The sequence below is a fragment of the Erythrolamprus reginae genome, chromosome 1 (assembly GCF_031021105.1).
Source record: "Erythrolamprus reginae isolate rEryReg1 chromosome 1, rEryReg1.hap1, whole genome shotgun sequence".
Lineage (NCBI taxonomy): Eukaryota > Metazoa > Chordata > Lepidosauria > Squamata > Dipsadidae > Erythrolamprus > Erythrolamprus reginae.
The window spans coordinates 230187544-230201920 of record NC_091950.1 but is presented as its reverse complement, the minus strand read 5'-3'; the positions used below and the strand labels follow the sequence as shown (position 1 = coordinate 230201920).

Here is a 14377-nt window from a genome sequence, read left to right as displayed (position 1 = left end):
AAGTAGAGCAGCTCTTATGTCGGGGTTCCACTGTATTTTGGATGTTCAGTAATAGTAAATAGAGAGGGAAATTGTATCTCTTTGAGGCAAGGAGAGGCCAAGTATCCTAACCCTAACCCAAACCAGCAGGAGCAGTGGGGGATTGACGTAAGTACAGTACTTGCAATTTTTTTGCCTATACCTGCCTTGGGGGAACATATACCTGTTTACTCTCTTTTAAACTTACAGAACTAGTTTACTGGTTTTCTTTGAAATAAATATTCTAAAAAATGTAATCTAATGATGCCTCAATTGATGTAATTTTATTGGTTTCCATTTTTATAAGTTACCAGTAGCCGCTGCAATTTCCACCCTCGACTTATAATGGAGTCAATAAATTTTCCCAGTTTTTTGTGGCAAAAGTAGGCACCTCGACTTATGGTCGGAGCGACTTATACTCGAGTATATACGGTAATTAGAACAATACAGTATTTATGGAAAACAATTAGAAATAGATAAAAACATTATTAGGGACAAGGGGGAAAATGGTTACAAAAGTTTATAACCTATTCCTAAGATTCAAAATAGAAGAAAAACTATGAAAGAGACAACAATAGGTTGGGCCAGAAATTTTGGATATAGTATTGAATTAGACCATTGGGAAAATTATGGGGTAAAAAATATAAATTAACAATGTTGTCAACCTATAGGGAAAACATTTACAAGATGTTTTACTGTTGGCATCTACCTCCAGCAAGATTGGCCAAAATGTACCCAACTGTTTGCCTGAATTCTGAAAGTGTGGGTATAAACAGGGTACCTTCTACCATATGGGGTGGACATACCTTAAAGTTAGGAAATAATGGCACAAAATAAGGGATTGGCTGAAAGAAATCACTCAACAGGCAACAGATCAAATAGAATAGCACAAATGCTATCATCTAAAATGAATATTAATTTCTCCCAGCATATTTGTAAGAATGAATGCATTCTCACCACCTTTTCTATTTTATTCAACATATTGGAAATATCAGCCATATGATTAATAAAAATTAAGTTTAACATAATTGCTGGCAGGATTAGAAATCTGAAACAGGAGGTTTAAAACTTTACGTGTTATATCAGCAGCAGAAAAATTACAATCACTGTTTCAGGTATATTCGGTATATTTTTAAATGAACGATGGAGGCCTTAAGAATTTAGTTTGGATTGCTAAAATGCAGAAAGAGGTTTCTGGCTTAAAAGAAGAAAACAACCATCATCATCATCATCATCATCATCATCATCATCATCATTATTATTATTATTATTACCGTATTTTTCGCTCCATAAGACGCAGTTTTTTTCCTCCCAAAGTAGGATGAAAAATCAGCGGCGTCTTATGGAGCGAAGATGCAGGCAGGGAGGGGGGGGAGGGGGGGGAGCAGAGTGGGGGGCGGGCAGGGGGACCAAGCCCGGCGGGGCGCAGGGCGAAGGCGTCTCGGTGCGCAGGCATGCGCCGGGGCTGCTGGCGGAGCTCTCCGGGGAGACGCTGGGCACCGGCCGCGGGGATGGCTCCTCCTTTCCCTCCCCTCCCCTCCTCCGATTTGGGGCTGGTGGGACGGTAGCGGCAGCGGAAGGGCGGCGCGCAGCGGGAGGGTGATGGCAGCGGCAGCGGGTAGTAGCCGTGGGGCAGCGGCAGAGTGGTCAGCTGTGAGGCGGAGGCTGAGCTCTGGAACAGAGGCACTGACCGCGGCGGCTGGACAGCATTTACGGCGCCTAGCAACATGTCTAGCCGCCGTCAGTGCTCCGTTCTGGAGCTCCACCTCACAGCTGACGACCTTGCCGCCGCCGAGAGAGAGAGGGAGAGAGAGAAAGAGAGAGGGAGAGAGGGGGGAGAGAAAGAGATAGCAAGAGAGGGAGAGAGAGAAAGAGAGAGGGAGAGAGGGGGGAGAGAAAGAGATAGCAAGAGAGGGAGAGAGAGAAAGAGAGAGGGAGAGAGAGAGGAGATAAAGGAAGAGGAGATAGAAAGGAAGAGAGAGAAAGAAAGAGGGGTAGAAAGAGAGAGGGAGAGATGCTCAGTGAGCCTTTATTTGAAGTTGCCTTTCTTGCTTGCCAGCCCAATTGCCAGGGGCTGGGGTGGATCAGAAGGGACAACGCACACACAAACACACAAACCCGCAGCCTCCATCACATTTCCACCCGGCTGCAGCCTTACGAGACGGTCGCAGGATCGTCCGCTTCCTGGGTTTCTCAGGATCCAGGAATCCTGCCGCGAGTCTCTCCTCACAGCATAACCCCCGGGGCTTGCTGTTTCCAACGACGCCCCCGCTTCCCAGCTGCCGACGGTCTTCCTCGTTTGAGCCGTTCCCATAAGCGCCCGTGCCAAAAAACTCTCCAAACCCCGAAGTCCCCAAAATCTTCCTTTGCGGTTTTGCGCTGCCAAGTTAGACCGTCCTCGCTTCTTTCTTTCTTTCTTTCTTTCTTTCTTTCTTTCTTTCTTTTGCTCTCTTGCTTTCATTCTTTTTTCTTTCTCTTTCTTTCTTTCTTTCTTTCTTTTGCTTTCTCTCCTTCCTTCCCTCCTTCCATTTCTTTCATTCTCCCTCTCTATTTTTATTTCTCTTTCATTCTCTTTCTTTCTTTCTCTCTTTCTTGCTTTCTTTCTTTCTCTATTTTACCTTCCCTTCCTCTATTTCTTCTTTTCTTTCTCCTTCCTACCTTCTTCCCTCCCTCCCTTCCTTCAGTCCTTCCTCTCTTACTCTCCCCTTTCATAAGTTTCCTTGCTTCCTTCCTCTGTTTCTGTCCCTTCCCCCTTTCTTTCTTTCTTTCTTTCTTCCTTCCTTCCTTTCCTCCCTCCATTTCTTGCTTTCCTTTTCCTTCCTCCCTTCTCCCTACTATTTGGCTCAAAATATTTTTTTCTATTTTCCTCCTCTAAAATCTAGGTGCGTCTTATCAGCAGGTGCGTCTTATAGAGCGAAAAATACGGTATTTAGATTTGTATGCTGCCCCTCTCCGAAGACTCGGGGTGGCATACAAGATTTGCTCCAAAGTCCCAGCTCCTTATGCAAGAATTATGTTCTGTACACTGAATGCTGAAGAAATATTTTGCTGTGAAAACCCCCATGATTTTTCACGCAACCCAAAAGCTATTATAGTGCTGTGAGGCTCCACTGGATCTCCCCAAAAGGGTCGTTATTCCTGCACCGCCCAAAGCAAAGGGCCAGTTTAGTTGCATACCTTTGTTCAGATGTGGAGCCAATGTGATCAGTACTAGCAGGATCTGGAAATACTTTGGCATCTGGAAAAGATGGAACGGCTTTGGACATACTTGATGTGCCTTGCTTTAAAATACAGATCTCTCTACAATTCTGAAGCAAAGCCTTATTGGCAGATCTTGGAGTCGTATACTGGGAAATCTTGACAGTTGATTTAGGAGCCACACCTGTAGGCAATAGATGAATAAGCAATTGAAGAACTGAATGTTGTATAATATTAATATGTTATCTGTGACAAATTTTGGATTCTGAGCCCCACATCTACAGAAAATATGGGGGAGAAGGATGCCAAATGCTTGAAATATGATTAAGTCATCCTCAAAAGTTTTCCTCACATTTTATGCTCTATTGAGACACTGAAAAGTTTTAGCAGATTTGACCTATAGTACAGGTGAAACTTGAAAAATTAGAATATCATGCAAACGTTCATTTAGTTCAGTAATGCAACTTAAAAGGTGAAACTTAATATATGAGAGAGACTCATTACAGGCAAAGCAAGGTAGTTCAAGCCATGATTTGTCATAATTGTGACGATTATGGTTTACAGCTCATGAAAACCCCAAATCCCCCATTCTCAGAAAATTAGAATATTACATACGATCAATAAAACAAGGATTGCGCATAGAATGGTATCAGACCTCCAAAAAGTATAAGCATGCATGTGTTTGGGACCTTTTGTAGCAAATACTGCCTCAATGCGGCGTGGTATGGAAGCTATCATCCTGTGGCACTGCTGAGGTGTTATGGAAGACCAGGATGCTTCAATAGTAGCATTAAGCTCTTCTGCATTATTCGGTCTCATGTCTCTCATCTTTCTCTTGGCAATGCCCCATAGATTCTCTTTGGGGTTCAGATCAGGCAAGTTTGCTGGCCAATCAAGGACAGTAATCCCATGATCATTGAACCTGGTTTTGGGGGATTTGGGCACTGTAAGCAGGAGCCAAATCCTGCTGGAAAATTTAAGTCACCATCCCCATAAAGCTGGCATGTGGATGGAAGCATGGAGCGCACCAAAATCTCCCGGTAGACAGCTCTGTTGACTCTGGACTTAATGAAGCACAGTGGACGAATACCAGCAGATGACATGGCTCCCCAAATCAACACAGACTGTGGAAACTTTTACATCTCATTTGGCAACCAAGGACCCAAAGTATGGAGGAAGAATGGAGGCACACTCTGCAAGATGCTTGAGGTCCAGTGTAACATTTCCACAGTATGTGTTGATTTGGGGAGCCATATCATCTGCTGGTATTCATCCACTATGCTTCATTAAGTCTATGATTCATGACATAGATTCCTTATCATGGACCAGGGAATGGGTGGGGTGGAATACTTCATCCATACCCAGGATCTCAAAGTGGGTAACCAAAACAATATAAAACAAAATATTAAAAAATAATATATGTATTAGGGAGGCGACAAATGATATAAAATGTAGAAGGCTACATACTGTTGGATGGCATAATTTATTTATTTATTTATTATTTAGATTTGTATGCCGTCCCTCTCCGAAGACTCGGGGCGGCTCACAACAATAACTAAGACAATGTAAGAACAAATGTAATAATTTAAAAAACACTAAAACCCCCATTATTAAAAGCAAGAAATGGTGGCAATGTAAGGAAGCAAAAAAAAAAATTGGATCCAAATTCGGACATGGATGGAAGAAATACTGGGCTATAAAGTCGAGATAAAACCGGAAATGTATTTATTAGGCATAATCAGAGGCAAACATAGTAAAAGAAAATTACTACTTAATAAATCACTTATTTACTGCTGCAAGATTAGCATATGCACAAGTATGGAAACAAGAAAAGACTCCAAACGAAGAAATTGTGATTAAAAAAAATATTAGACTGCGCCAAATTTAGCAAATTAACATACGAGATACAAAACCAACAAAATAAGGACTATTACAAAGTGTGGGAAAAATATACAACTGGGTGGAAGTTAAGAAAAAGGTATATCAAATAGAATTGTAAAAAATAAATCTTGTAAATATATAAATTGTAAATGTTCAATGTTGTATTACAGTATATGATGTCTAAATGTTTGTATGTTAAATAAAATAAAAATAAATTTATTTAATTTTTTAAAAAAGCAAGAAATGCAGGTTTAATTATCCTGTAAGAATAGCTTTTCATAGTCCACAACTCTACTAATCACACTATGGGAAAGCATCAGGTTGAGGAAGGTAGCTCAGAATATTTGCCTAATCAGGATGTTCTCCGTTAGATTCAAGCGCGAGCTCAAAACGGCTGACCGACCAGGCAATGCGTGGCCAGAGCTCCGGTTTTGCTCCCGTCTCCGATTGCCGTTGAGACCACAGTGTTTGCTTTTTCACTGGCTAGATTCTTACTCTCCCTGACGTCAGTTCGTCTCCCATCGGAGAGATGCGATTGGATGACGCTACGGGGCTTTTTATTGCCGTTATGATGTTATTTCTTGTTTTTTCCTGCGAGCAGTTGGCCGTAAAGAAAGTGAAGGCGGGAAACGTTGCGATACTATGTTACTATGACAGTAACACTCGTAAACTACAAAAAGCAGAGGGAGAGACTAATAAGTATTAAGTGCACCTTTATGCCTACAGTTCCTGCCAAATGTATTTTTTATCTTTTCTGTCTCTACTTTATACTTATGTTAAACATACTACAATACAATGCTATATTTATAAGACAAATAAAATAAATAAGCATTAATAAGCATTAATAAGTATTAATACTTATTAAGTATTAATAAGTATTAAAAACATTATTATAATAAGTATTAATGAGTGTTAAAAACTTGTAATAATAAGTATTAAGTATTGTGAGAAAGTTGCAGCCCATCAATTTTCTCCTTCCTTAACTGGAGAATAGTATTTCAGCCCTCTGGGAAGGGTTTTTTTTTTTGGGGGGGGGGGGGGATTTCTTATACTCTTCTATTGAGATTGCTGAAAAAAACACACTGTTCAGCCCCTTGGTTCCAATTCTGCTCGATTAATTTTAGGGAATCTGAAAAGGGCTTTATGATTCCTCGCCATCGGAATGTCTATGGAGATTCTCAGTCATCCAGGTCATGGTTGTCCCAAAGGTGCTTTTTTTCCCCCAAGACACAAGTGGACTTTCAGATAGGTTTTTTTAAAAAAATCAGAGAGTCCAGTTGCCTCTTGGGAAAAAAAAGCAATTTTGGATCGTCGTAGGAATGGCAGATTTTTCCCCCCTTGCTTTTGTTATCGTGCTTATTTATTGCTTGCCCCTCGAAGCTACCTAACGATTGGAACGACCTTTCGTAAAACTTGACAAAATAATCACTCCACCTCCCAATTGCTTCCCCAAAACAGATTCTAGGCTGGGGATAATGATTTTATTTTTTAAAAAATTATTAAGCATTTTCAAGATTAAAAACAATATAAAATACCATAAAACAAACACGCAATTTTCCTCACTATAAGCGAGTTCCTACGGGTATGACTAATAACAGTTACTTATCTAAATTCTAATTTTTAATCTACTCTATTATTACATTATTATTTACATTATTACTATTTACACACATACAGTATCCCTTTTTTTACATTCTCTTACATACATACATATAGATATCTATATGTTATAATCTAATTTTTATTTCCATTTTCTAACCAGGCAACCTAGCTGAGCTGCGTGTGCTTCGTCGTTTCCGTATACAGCGGAGGGAAGATTACACTCGCTACAATCAGCTTAGTCGGGCTGTTCGGGAACTAGCACGCCGGATCAGAGACCTGGGTGATGTACCTGAATCAGCAGGTTTCCGCGCTAGGAGCACTGCTGCTCTTATGGACAAACTTTATGCCATGGGTGTGATACCCTCTAAGAGCTCTCTTGAGCTGTGTGATCGAGTCTCAGCCTCTTCCTTCTGCCGTCGCCGTTTACCTTGTCTGATCATAAAGCTCCGTATGGCGCAAAACTTGAAATCTGCTGTGACATTTGTGGAGCAGGGGCATATCTGGGTGGGACCAGAAGTTATAACAGACCCTGCATTCTTGGTCACCAGGGCCACGGAGGACTTATTACCTGGACTGATTCCTCGCGTATCCGACAACATGTGCTCAACTACAATCAGGAACGGGATGATTTTGACTTCATTTGTTAAGAACAACTTTTCTTTTGTTAACCATTTGCGTGATTATACCTTAAATGTTTAACTGAGTTAGCTTTAGTACATTTCAGTCTTTGATTTGTTTTGCTTGTTTAGTTGTGCAAACAGTATATAGTTGTATACAAGACTATCAGCCAAACCACACCCTTTTGTGATGGAGTGCAATTTTTATAACTACATGGTTAGGATTTCTATCAGAAAGAAATGGAGGACAAGAATTTCCTATGGGCATCTTGTAAAACATCCTGTGTGTTCCTTTTATTGATTTCATTTTGGATCACAGTAAAGATTAATAATTGGATTGCATCTAACTTCTTCCCAGAAGATGGTGTCTAATCTTGTTCCATATAGAATGTTTTAATTAAAACAGACTTTATTATTCCCTTTTGATCAAGATTTGGATGGCTGCCTACAACAAAATCTATGCAGTTATTATTTTAAGATTTATTTTTTTCTTGGCATCTCAACAACTTTATATTATTGTTTCTATAGTAACATGTTCTCTATTAATGTACAAACTGTTATATCAATGTTAAATTGTTGGCTAGAACTTAAGGTTTTGAACTGGTTAATGAATGTACATTTATCTTATCCACAGCATTTACAATAATGGAAAGAATTTTGCTCTGATTATGATTATAATGTGTAAATACCTCAAAACATTAATTTTGAGTTCAGTTTTGGAGCATAAAGCTATTTAATCTTTGTGTTCTCTGTAAAATCTCTAAAATTTACTCCCAGCTGCAGTTTAAAACAAATGTGCTTCCCAAATCGGATTAATAAATTGCAGATTGTAACCAGTGGACTGATACTTTAAGGCTAAGGATTTATATTAATCTTCTATTATTGCTAGCAAAGTTAATTGATGAAATTTACACAGATTTAGACTTTGGTTGTTAAATGATTAATTAAAAAATTGAATTCTGGCATATAGTAGTAAAGTAGTAGTAGAAAGCAGAAAAAATGCATCTCTGATCTGTATTTTGAAATGATACAACAGAAACTCATTGCAGCAACTAGAAGTCAAATTTTGGCAAAGTGGTGACATGAACATTTAGTGATTAAACCACTTTCATTAAATTAAAAGGATAAATGACTAGAATATCAGAACTCAACTGTATTGTGTCTGTTTACTTTCAAGGCAGTTCTTCAGTTCCTTTAGAATAACACATCATCTGGCAATATCTTAGTTTACCTCCATAAGGAATAAGATGGTGATCCCATAATTCTGGTATGTTTTTATGAGTTGTAGGACATGATACAGTGGTACTTCTACTTAAGAACTTAATTTGTTCCGTGACCAAGTTCTTAAGTAGAAAAGTTTGTAAGTACGGTAGAAGCAATTTTTCCCATAGGAATCAATGTAAAAGCAAATAATGCATGCAAACCCATTAGGAAAGAAACAAAAGCTCAGAATTTGGGTCGGAGGAGGAAGAGGAGGAGGACAGTCACTGCTAAAGGAAGAAGTTGACGTGAGGTTAATCAAAAAAATTCAAAACTTTAAGGCTTAAAAAAAAAGAGGGAGGAGGAACACGTGCCTCCCATACACCCGGCGTGAGGCTGCCTCCCATACACTGTGCCAGAGAGGGAAACCCAGGGGGAATGACAGGAAACTGGCCGGGCCTTCGTGCCACTCTCAAATTTCCTGGGAAAATTTTCCGGGCTCAGGTTCTTAAGTAGAAAATGGTTCTTAAGAAGAGGCAAAAAAACCCTGGTTGTTATCTAGAAAAGTTCTTAAGAGGCGTTCTTAGCTAGAGGTACCACTGTACTTTGTGAGTTCTTCTTTAGTACAAAGTACAAATACATCAAGAAGCCCAAGACTTTTTAGTTCATATAAAAACAACGTATTTGCATATTTGCTAAAGTATTAATACAATCTGAACCACATATATTTATATTTATTTATTTTATTAATTGGATTTCTATGCTGCCCCACTCCGAAGACAATTCCATATTGATGGAATTGATTGCAAAACTAGTTAGAAAAGTGTAATTTGCAAAGTTTTCCATGCAGCCTTGCCTCCAGTTGTATATCATCATCTGATCTTGGTAGATGGAATATTTTGAATTGCATTTTTACACAATAAAACCCCATATAACAACACTTTCCTCAACATATAAAACTCAAACTTGAGCTTTTGAAACAGATGCTCAAAATAAGTCACTTTTTATTTATTTATTTATTTATTTATTTATTTATTTTAGTTGGGTGGATAGATAGAAAGAGAGAGAGAGATGGCCTTGCTGCTATTTGTTTACATATATATTGCAATCCTGTTTCTTTTCATTGTTATATGCAGTTCTCCTATCTGCTGTAAAAAAAAACAAGGAAGTTTTAAAATATTTCCTAACTGCACATTATCTGTAGTTACAATGTGCGATTCACTTCCAAATGGTCCATTAAGGGAGAGAGATGATAGTTCTGTGCGAGTGGCTGCCACTCACACAAGTGAAGTTTTGCACATGAGCACAAGTGCCTGAAACTCTCACAAATGGAGCTATGCACATGCACACACATTCACCCTCAACTCATCTGGCCTGGTTCCAAGTGGGCTGCAGCCTGGCTATGATGCTGGCCAGCTGATAATTGGGATTTCTGAGACCTCTGGGAGTCAGGAAACAGGCTGTTTCCAGCCTCCAGGGGAGGTGGGCAAGGCCTATTTTTGCTCTCCCCAGATTCCATAGCCTTTCTAGGAGCCTGCGGAGGGTTAAAACGGCCTTCCCCACCCTCCCGGAGGTCCTCTGGATGCCAGAAATGGTCTGTTTCCCAATTTGAAACGAGCCATTTCTGGCCTCCAGGGGGGCGGGGGAAGGCCATTTTCACCCTCCCAAGGATCCTAGAAAGAGCAAAAAAAAGGAACTTTTGGTTCAACCAGAAGTCGCCAAACTAGCATTTCTGGACTTCGGAGGACATCCAGGGCGGGGGTGGCCGTTTTTGCCTAGAAAGGCTCTGGAGATTGGGGAGAGCCAAAAAATGGGACTTCAAGTTTAATCGGAAGTTGGCAAATGGGCCATTTCCTGCCTCCAGAGGGCTTCCGCTAGGGGTGGGGAAGGCCATTTTTGCGCTCTCCAGGCTTTCAGAAAGGCTCTGAAGCCTGGGGAAAGTGAAAAATGGGCATACCATTGTATTCCAGCAGCGTGTTGGGGGGGGGGGGGCTGCATGGAATTATGGGTGTGAGCATGCTCACGCGTCGGCTCACTCCCGTGTCCCCCCTTTTGGCATGCAAACCAAAAAAGATTTGCTATCAGTTCTCTATAACAGTGTTTCCCAACCTTGGCAACTTGAAGATATTTGGACTTCAACTCCCAGAATTTCCCAGCCAGCGAATGCTGTCTGGGGAATTCTGGGAGTTGAAGTCCAAATATCTTCAAGTTGCCAAGGTTGGGAAACACTGCTCTATATCATTACTAGCGAATGGCTGTTCAATCTGTTGTTAAAAGTCTCCAGTGATGAAGCATCCACAACTTTCTGAGACAAGCCATTCCACTGCTTACTTTATTGTTAGTAATAATAAATTATATATACATTTAATAAATATGTATATTTACATACTGCTCAACTGGCGATGTCTAGGTACAAATACTTCAAGTTGTTTTCTCTGTAGGAACGGCTCAGGTGAGACAAGCTTTTATACGATAGATCAATGAGCGTTGTCATTTAAAGTGTTGTCATTTTTCCACTTCAACCAGAGAACTAGTGAAGACTACTGTTCCTTATTCAGTGAACAGGTAAGACCCAAAACTATTGCAGAGGTGGCATCCAGCAGGCTCTGACTAGTTCTGGAGAACCGGTAGTGAAAGTTTTGAGTAGTTTGGAGAACCGGTAAATACCACCTCTGACTGGCCTGCCCCCATCTATTCTCTGCCTCCCGAGTCCCAGCTGATCAGGAGGAAATGGGGATTTGGTAACCTTCCCCTGGAGTGTGGAGGGAATGAAGATTTTACAGTATCCTTGCCCTGCCATGCCCACCAAGCCATTCCCCCAGAAACAATACTAACGTTTCTGAATCCCACCACGGCTACAATGCCTGTGAGGTAACTCAAGTCCAATAACTGTTTGCTGTACAGATGACAGAGGAACCCTATCTGAAGTTCTCTTATTCCGATTTTTTATGTTTTTATGTTTCAGAAAAATGCGTTTGTGGCAAAGAAGGCATTCTTTCTTGGGCCCCAGTAGGTGGCACTGTTGAATTGAGGGGAACCAAAGAATGGCAACACTTGCCAGCTTTTACTGGATAGGCAGACACCATGGAAGATGGGTGATTCCTCAAATTCCTTAGGCCTATTTTATTTATATAAATAGATATCCATCCATCCACCCAGCCATCCAGCCATGCATCCATCCACCTAGTTAGTTAGTTAGTCCAATACACAATACACAATGAAATTTATAGAGGTTATACTCGAGTAAAATATATTAGAGAAGGAATAGAAGTGAAAATTTAGGAATAGAATATATCAATTAGAGAATAGAAGGATATTATGAGAGTAGTACAGTATAAGAATATTAGAATAGAAGAATAGTAGATATGATACATGAGATATAGGAGAGACAATAGAACAGGGGACGGGAGGCACGCTAGTGCACTTATGCACGCCCCTTACGGACCTCTTAGGAATCTGGAGAGGTCAACTGTGGATAGTCTAAGGGTAAAATGTTGTGGGCTAGAGGAAGATACTACGGAGTCCGGTAATGAATTCCATGCTTCGACAACTCGATTACTAAAGTCGTATTTTTTACAGTCCAATTTGGAGCTGTTAATATTAAGCTTGTATCTGTTGTGTGCTCTTGTGTTGTTGTGGTTGAAGCTGAAGTAGTCGTTGACAGGCAGGACGTTGCAGCATATGATCTTGTGGGCAATACTTAGATCATGTTTAAGGAGTCGTAGTTGTAAGCTTTCTAGACCCAGGATAGTGAGTCTAATTTCGTAGGGTATTCTGTTTCGGGTGGAGGAGTGAAGGGCTCTTCTGGTGAAGTATCTCTGGACATTTTCGAGGGTGTTAATGTCCAAGATGCAGTATGGGTTCCAAACAGATCCATCCATCCATACACACATACATACATTGAACCTTGGCAGGATATTCATTTTTCTGCTAGCTACTCTTCCCATCAATGATACTTGTAGATTTTTCCATGTCTCCAAAGCTGTTTTAATTTATTGCACCAATTTATAATAATTATCTTTTAAAATTGTTACACACCTTGCCATTAAGTGGATCTGTATACCTGTGTTCCTCATTAGTTTTTTTTACTGTAGGTCTGTAACATCATTTTTTGTTTTTTTTTCTTTATTTATTTTCAGTCCTGCAACTTCACCATATTTTTTGATTTTCCTAATGAGTTTGAGTCCATTTTCTTGTGGGTCTTCCAAGATAAAGACAAAGTCATCTGCAAATGCCTGCCATTTATACTCTTCCTTTTTTAATTTCCATGTGTTTAATTTCCATTCTTGTCTAATATTTCTATTTAAGCACTTCCAATGTCAATATGAATATTGGAGGAGAATATAGGAGATAGTGGACATCCTTTTCTTGTGCCTTTGTATTAGGAAATGTTCCCGGTTCGCTTGTGCCTGTCAATCGTCAGAAACCCCCATTTGGGTTATTTTACCCTCTGTGCATTCCTCATCCAAAGGAGACTTCCTTCCTCCTCTCCTCCCTCTTCTCACGACCCCCTGGCTGGCTGTGGCGGGGTCGGAAGGTGCGCACTAGAGGAGGAGGAGGAGGAGGAGGAGGAGGAGGAGGAGGAGGAGGGAAGCCTCCATTGGATGAGGAAAGGAGAGATATGTTTTAAATACAAAGCAGCTTCCTGCAATTCCCTACCCTCTCCTTCAGCTGTAGGCTGATGTCCTTACAACACGAACATGTAGATGGAACTGAACAGAAGGAATATGATACAGTAATTGAAAAATAGCTAACAAACAAGAACTTACAGAAAACCCTCACTCCATAAAAGAACTTGGAATACACATATCAAATGACCTACGTGCCAAAGCCCACTGCAACAACATCGCCAAAAAGGCTTCAAGAGTTGTTAATCTAATCCTATGTAGCTTCTGCTCCGATAATCTCACACTATTAACCAGAGCATACAAAACTTTTGCCAGACCAATCCCCGAATACAGTTCATCTGTCTGGAATCCACACCGCATAAACACTGTAGAAAATGTCCAGAGATACTTTATTAGAAGAGCCCTCCATTTTTCCATTAGCAACAGTATACCCTTCACCAGTGTTTCCCAACCTTGGCAACTTGAAGATATTTGGACTTCAACTCCCAGAATTCCCCAGCCAGCAAATGCGGGCTGGGGAGTTCTGGGAGTTGAAGTCCAAATATCTTCAAGTTGCCAAGGTTGGGAAATACTGATCTAGAGGTTGTATATTTCATAACCACAAGGTTCCATGTATTGTCATCTTTGTGTCAAAGCAAGCCTTATTTATTTACTTATTTCCCGCCTTTATTATTTTTGAAAATAACTCAAGGCAGTGAACATATCCAGCATACCGTCTTCCTCCTATTTTTCCCACAACAATAACCCTATGAGATGAATTGAGCTGAGAGAATAACCGGCCCAAAGTCACCCAGCTAAGGATCATGGCTAAGGCAGAACTTGAACTCATAGTCTCCCAGTTCCCAGCTTGGTGCCTTAACCCAAACCAAATAGTGCTAGAAATGGTAAGTGGTTTGGACATTGGATTCATATTTTCTCTCATTCCAGAAGAGCAATTAAGGTGAATCTCTTTTACCAAATTTTTAATGGTTATGCTGGTATTTGTTTTGTATGTTTTATTTTTAACTACCTTGAGTACCCAATTGAATAGGTAGATAGAAACAAATAATTTTGTATACTTTTTCCTCTTAACACCATTCCCATCCATGGTTTAACAAGATATTAATCTGAATTAATCTGAATCTTCAGGCTATGAATTGAAGTCCTTTAGTGGAAAGAATGGTGCATTTATGTATATTTGCCTTCAATAAATGCAAGAATGGTGCATTTTGTGTATATTTGCCCTGGCAATAA

General features: G+C 40.2%; 1 pseudogene; it reads left to right on the top strand.

Moving 5' to 3' along the window:
• Positions 1–4536: 4536 nt before the first annotated feature.
• Positions 4537–7841, top strand: LOC139171911 (U3 small nucleolar ribonucleoprotein protein IMP3-like; annotated as a pseudogene).
• Positions 7842–14377: the final 6536 nt, after the last annotated feature.